The sequence below is a fragment of the Petaurus breviceps genome, unplaced genomic scaffold (genome assembly GCF_028583685.1).
Source record: "Petaurus breviceps papuanus isolate PSGF00001 unplaced genomic scaffold, PetGlider_PUasm1.0 534, whole genome shotgun sequence".
In the NCBI taxonomy this organism is placed as follows: Eukaryota; Metazoa; Chordata; class Mammalia; order Diprotodontia; family Petauridae; genus Petaurus; species Petaurus breviceps.
Genome location: NW_027186362.1, coordinates 45,122 through 50,903, shown reverse-complemented (window position 1 = coordinate 50,903; position 5,782 = coordinate 45,122).

Genomic DNA, 5,782 nt, shown 5'->3' with positions numbered 1-5,782 from the left:
ATACAGCGTCCCTGGGTACGAAGGGCTCAGAGGAGAGCTAACCACAGCCCTGCATGTCCTTTCCTTCAGTCCTGTGGTCCTCCTCAAGGTCTTGCCAGGGAATGACTTGTGCTTGGTTGGGCTGGCCCATCACAAGGCATGGAGTTCCTGCTGGATCCTCAGAGGACTCAGGGGCTAGGATGCAGGAGTCAGCCTCTTGTTGGCTTCCTCCCTATGTTCTGATGTTGCTGAGCTGGGCCACCCAGCTCCTGCCCTGCATTCCTTCCAGGTCACATTGCCTGAGAATGTCCACCTGGAGGTAACTCACTCTGTGCCCTGTGACCATCTCTGCTTGGCTGTGCCATTGGCACTAGGGGTATCTCCAAAGCAGACTCTGAATCTCTTCAGGGAAGAATGAACAGGAAGACAATGGTGGCCAAGTGCTTACCACCACCATTTGGGTGGGATGGGGGAGCTCCCAGGACTCTTACCTCCTTGTAGCCACCAAGGAGCTTAGGAGATCAGCTGGTCTCCTCGTTTTAAGTAGACATTTTCAGCTCAGCCACTTGGGAGCACATTTATTTTTTTGGAGGGGGGAAGGTAGGGCAATCGGGGTTAAGTGGCTTGCCCAAGGTCACACGGCTAGTTTTTTGTGTTAAGTGTCCGAGGATAGTTTTGAACTCAGGTTTTCCTGACTCCAGGGCCGGTGCTCTATTCACTTTGCCACCTAGCCACCCCATCAGGAGATCATTTTTTTTTCTTTTTTGACTCTGCAGTCCAATTAGAGACTTCATGATTTTGTGTAATGAATCTCTGAGTCATGGTTACTGGGACTGAAAGCAGACAGGTGGCCTCTGGCCACTCCAGCCCTTCACATGGCTGAGCTGGCTCTACTCCTGGGGTGCCACGTCCTAGTCAGGTGCCTTTGGTGAGTGGGATCAGTCTGCATTGCTCCCAGAAAGGGCCCTTGTGGCGAGGGTGGTTAGGAGGATAAAGGTTTCTGTTTTCTGCGTCCTCTGTGAGGCGCAGGTCCTGCTCATCCTCCCTAAGGAGCAGAGAATGGCTCCTGTGTCCTGCTTCTCCCAGACAACGTTGGGGCTCCTGGGGAGCTCCTTCCTCCTGGACTTGAGTACAGGCCATGGGTGAAGGTGCATGAGCTTGTAACTGTTATTCAGATGACCTTGACGAACACATGCTGCTTCCCTCTAAATGTGTTCCTATGACTATCCAGAGCCGAAGATGAAATTCTTCCCCAAAGACACAGGGTGCAAACTGGGCCTGTACCTTCAGAGTGCCAGCCGGGGTCTCTCCATATGCACCACCTGCCTGCTAAGTGACTGTGACTTCCAGGCTGTGACCCTCGGCCCTAGCAGCCCCCTGGGTACAGGAGTCCCAAAGTGTGTGCTCCCCTCCTGTCTCCTCTGCTGGCTTGTCAGCCTGTCTGGGCATTGATGTGCCCATTTTTGTAACAGGCCTGAGGCCAAGCCCCCACAACAATCCCGGCTTGTTAGGTTGGGAACCTTCTTGGGCAGATTACGTCATTGCTTCTCACCTTAGAGATGCAGTCTTAATTGCATTGATGGTGCAGACAAGTGGGCGTTCTCCTGAGGAGACATCACCAGCCAGTACAGTACCTGCACCCATGCAGCCTCTCTTCCAGAGCCTCCCCAGGGATCAGGCTTCCATATCCATCCTGCTGCTGGTCCAGTATCTTCTTTGCCTGTTACTTTGTCGACAGCGTCCTTGATCTGTGCAAGCGCTACCAGAAGAAGTCCAGTATGTGTCCACCATCTTGATGCTCTGCTTTCCAGCCATCGGCCCCTTTGTGCTTCTCAGCAGCAATGCCCAAGCGCTCTGGTCCAGCTGTGGGCGATGTTTGGGCTTCTGCCAAACCACGGGCACAGGACAGACCTCCCGGGGGCCTCATGTTTCTTTTTGGGAACTGCAGGTAAGGTCTAGGAGAGAAGTCTCCTTCCCCAGAATCCTGGAAGAATCCACCAGCTCTGCAGCCAAAGGGCACCTCTCTCTCCCCCCTCAGACCTATGGCCCAGAACTGAATTCAGTAGGTGGCCTTCCCCTCTCAACCAGCTCTAAAATAATTAAAATGGAGAAACAGGTAAAGAAAGAAATGATGACAATAAGCAGCTGGCAGTTACATGGCGTCTTATCAGAGGAAAAGGCCACCTCCCCCCCTCAGCTGATGCTACCACAGAAAGCTTCAAATGACATTATGAAGCATTGTTCATCCCTCATTCTCTAAGAGGACCAATGACGTCAGGAAGGTGACGTCTGGAGTTTCAAGTGCCTTGGATTTAAGAGAGGTAGGGCTGTGCAAAGTCACCAGCATCACTCCCTCCTCCAGGATCATTTGGGGCCAGTGGACAGACACGGGTTAGGATGGCTGCAGATGGCCCTGAATGCAGCAGGAGACCTTGGCCTCTTTAAGCAAAGGTCTTTCCCAGGTCTCAGATAATCTGAGGCAAAGCCCATTCAGTGATTAAGGTGAGGTAAGGAATGAGGTGAAAGATGGCCTCCTTTGCCTTCATGAAAGAATCAGTCCAGGAGGCAAAGATCCTCGAAGCTTCTGGCCAGAACACAAACAATGGAGGTTTACACTCACTCTGAGAGAGCAGCCCCCAAACAATGAGTAAGTTGAGACTTGGGGCTGGGGCCTATTCATGTTCAGTCAGTAAGATCCAGGGTAATTTGGGTTTCAAGGCAGAGTCAAGCAGCTCCGTCTGAATCGCAGTGGGCTTTGTCAAAGCTGGCTTTCCAGAGCTATATTTCAGGAAATAAAAGTGAAAACTGCATGAGAAAAGAGTTCATTGTCCCAGTGTTTTAAAAAATGTTGAGAAAATAGCAGCAAGCCAAAACAGCAGGGCAGACAGGCACTCCCCTGAGCTCTCCCTCAAACCACCCCCAAATACTTTCAAATAACGACTCTAAACAAATTCTAGAGCAGCGGGCCCCACCAAAAGATGGAAGGAAGCCCTTTTCCAGCCCAAGACAACATATAAGGTCTGCTGCACTACTGTAAGAGAGGAGAGCAGTTCAGTACAGGCTGGGCCAGTACAGACCAGCCTCTTCAAACCAACAGCAGCCTGGGGGCAACTGAATCCCTGGGAGCAGGAGAAGCTTCCAGGCCTCTCAGCCCACAGATGGCAAAGACAAATTAGAAGGGAGGCAGTAAAGGTGTGACACACCTGCGTGACAGAGGAGTGAAGTCCAGCACAGCATGGCCCCAGCAAACCAGGAGGGAGTGTACCTTGGGATGACTGAATCAGCAGCAGCAGCTGCTGCCTCTAGAGCTCTCAGCCCACAGCAAGGACATTGAACAACTGGTCAGAAGGTCTCTTTGCTAGCACTGGGGCAGGACTCTGTTGCTTTACCCATACTCAGATCTGGGTTGCAGTCCCCGGTGGCAGTCGCAGGGCCAGGAGGAGCAGGGATCCTCCTCACAGTTCCTGAGTAGAAAAGAGTGCTTGTGGTCACTCACAGGCCAGAGCACAGGCCAACAGAGTAGCAAACACGCATCTCCTTATACCATGTCACCTTGGAAGAACTGAAAACTTACAGGTCCCTAGAAGTACCTGTAAAGACAACTGCACAAAACCTCAGAAGCTTAGGACTGTGCCCTCCACCCTGGAAGCAGGTCCCTACTTTAATAAAGTATTAAAAGTCAAGTAATTGGTTGGGAAAATTAGCAAACAGAAAAAAATGCTGGCCATAGAAAGTTGCTATGATGGCAAGGAAGATCAAAATACAAACTTAGAAGAAAGTTAATTGTAATATTAATGGGATTTAAGATCTTCCCTGCCCATTTATAGGCCTTACCTGGAATCCATTAAGGGCAGCTTGCTCAGGGGAGGCTTACTTATAGGAAGGCTTTCACACCCTTTGCTAATTTCTAATTAGGCACTGAGTCAGGTGAGGGTTGTGATGTCTGCTGGCTCTGAGAAGTGTATATATACCCTGAGTTGGTATTTTGCTTTGAGGGCTGGCTTTTGAGAAGGACCTTGTGATTCCCTGGTCGAGATTCTGAGTGGCCATATGTTCAGAGATCCCCAACTGCTCAGATATAAAGGCTCTCTCAATCCAAAGATGTATGTAAAGTATATAGCAATATTACTTTGATTCAGGCAGTCAGAGTCCTGTCTGTTGGTCTTTATTTCTCTGCTTGTATTTCTCTGAAGTTCAGGGTTCTGAATTTCCCCCTGAACTAGTGAATATAATTTAAAAAGATTGTTGACTCCTTAAACATCTATCTTTCCTAATGAAGTATATCTAAGAACCGGTGTTAGCAGCCATCCTGGGTATGCCAGTGTGGTTGCCAGTAACAAAGTCAAAGCTCCTATATCCAAAGCCTCCAAGAAAAATATGAATTGGTCTCAGGCCATGAAAGAGCTCAAAAAGTATTCTGAAAGTCAAATAAGAAAAGTAGAGGAAAAATTGGGAAGAGAAATAAGTGATGCACAAAAATTATGAAAAAATGAGTCAATAGCTTGGTAAAGGACACACACATACACACACACACACACACACACACACACACACACACACACAAAGCCAAGCATGAGCAGCTTTCCAGAGGACTGCTGCTGTGAACAGCTTTCAAGGTTCTGATTACACAGTATAGTGAGCTCTCTATTCAGTTACAAATTAAGACAAAACATCCATAGAAAATCAAAATACAGCATTCACAATGTTATAACTTAACAACTTATCACTAAAATGGCCACATAGTTTTAAACAAAGTACATTCATTCATTGTACTCAATCTTTCTTAAGGAGACAAGCCTCCTTAACTGACACAAAGTACAGAGGTCAAAAGTTCTCCACCCCAGGTTACATTGTCTTAATCTCTTCAATCAAAAAGTTTTCTTTCTTCTTGATCAGAGATTAGTTTCCAATCATCCTTAATTAGTAAGTCCTTAACTCAATCTTCTAAATGCAAAGGTCAAAGTTCTCCACCCCTAGTAAATCAAGATCTTCTCAGTTTTCATTAAATACCGAAGGAAAGGTCTTTTCATCTTGATTCAAGGCTGGCTTTCCGCTTCCATGGTCCCAGCTCCTGCCAGCTCCTTCTTGTCCAGTTACTGTTCCATACCGAAGCTCACAGCATCTAGTCCAATTCAAGTCCTTCACAGTTTCTGTTCCTGGGAAGACAAAGCTTAACAAAGCCACAATAACATTCACACACATTGCCAGCATCCTCATCAATTCACTTTCTGCCTGAGAAATCAACATAGACCCAACAACAAGGTCTGAGGAATTAACACAAATCATCAGTATAGTCTCTGGACCTCTGAAAATGTCAGCAAAACCCTCCTCCAGGATTTCTGTAAACTTACAACAAGAGAATCCTCTTTCAGGGCTTCTGAACCAGCAGCAAGATCCCAAGGCTTCTGTAACAACAGCAGTCTATCAGCAGAGGAATCTGATAAAGTAACATCAAAACAGACAAAGTACCAGCACCACAGTCATGCTTCCTCCCCATTCTCCTCTCTTCTCATTTCTCAGAAGTTCTAAATTCAGTTCTCAGGAGTTCTGACAGTTCTCTCTGTCTCTCTCTGTCTGTCTGTCTGTGTGTCTCTGTCTGTCTGTCTGTCTGTGTGTCTCTGTCTGTCTCTCTCTGTCTCTCTGTCTCTGTCTCTCTCTGTCTCTGTCTCTCTCTCTGTCTCTCTCTGTCTCTCTCTGTCTGTCTCTGTCTCTGTCTGTCTGTCTGTCTGTCTCTCTCTCTCTCTCTCTCTGTCTCTCTCTCTCTGTCTCTCTCTGTCTCTGTCTCTCTCTCTCTCTCTCTCTC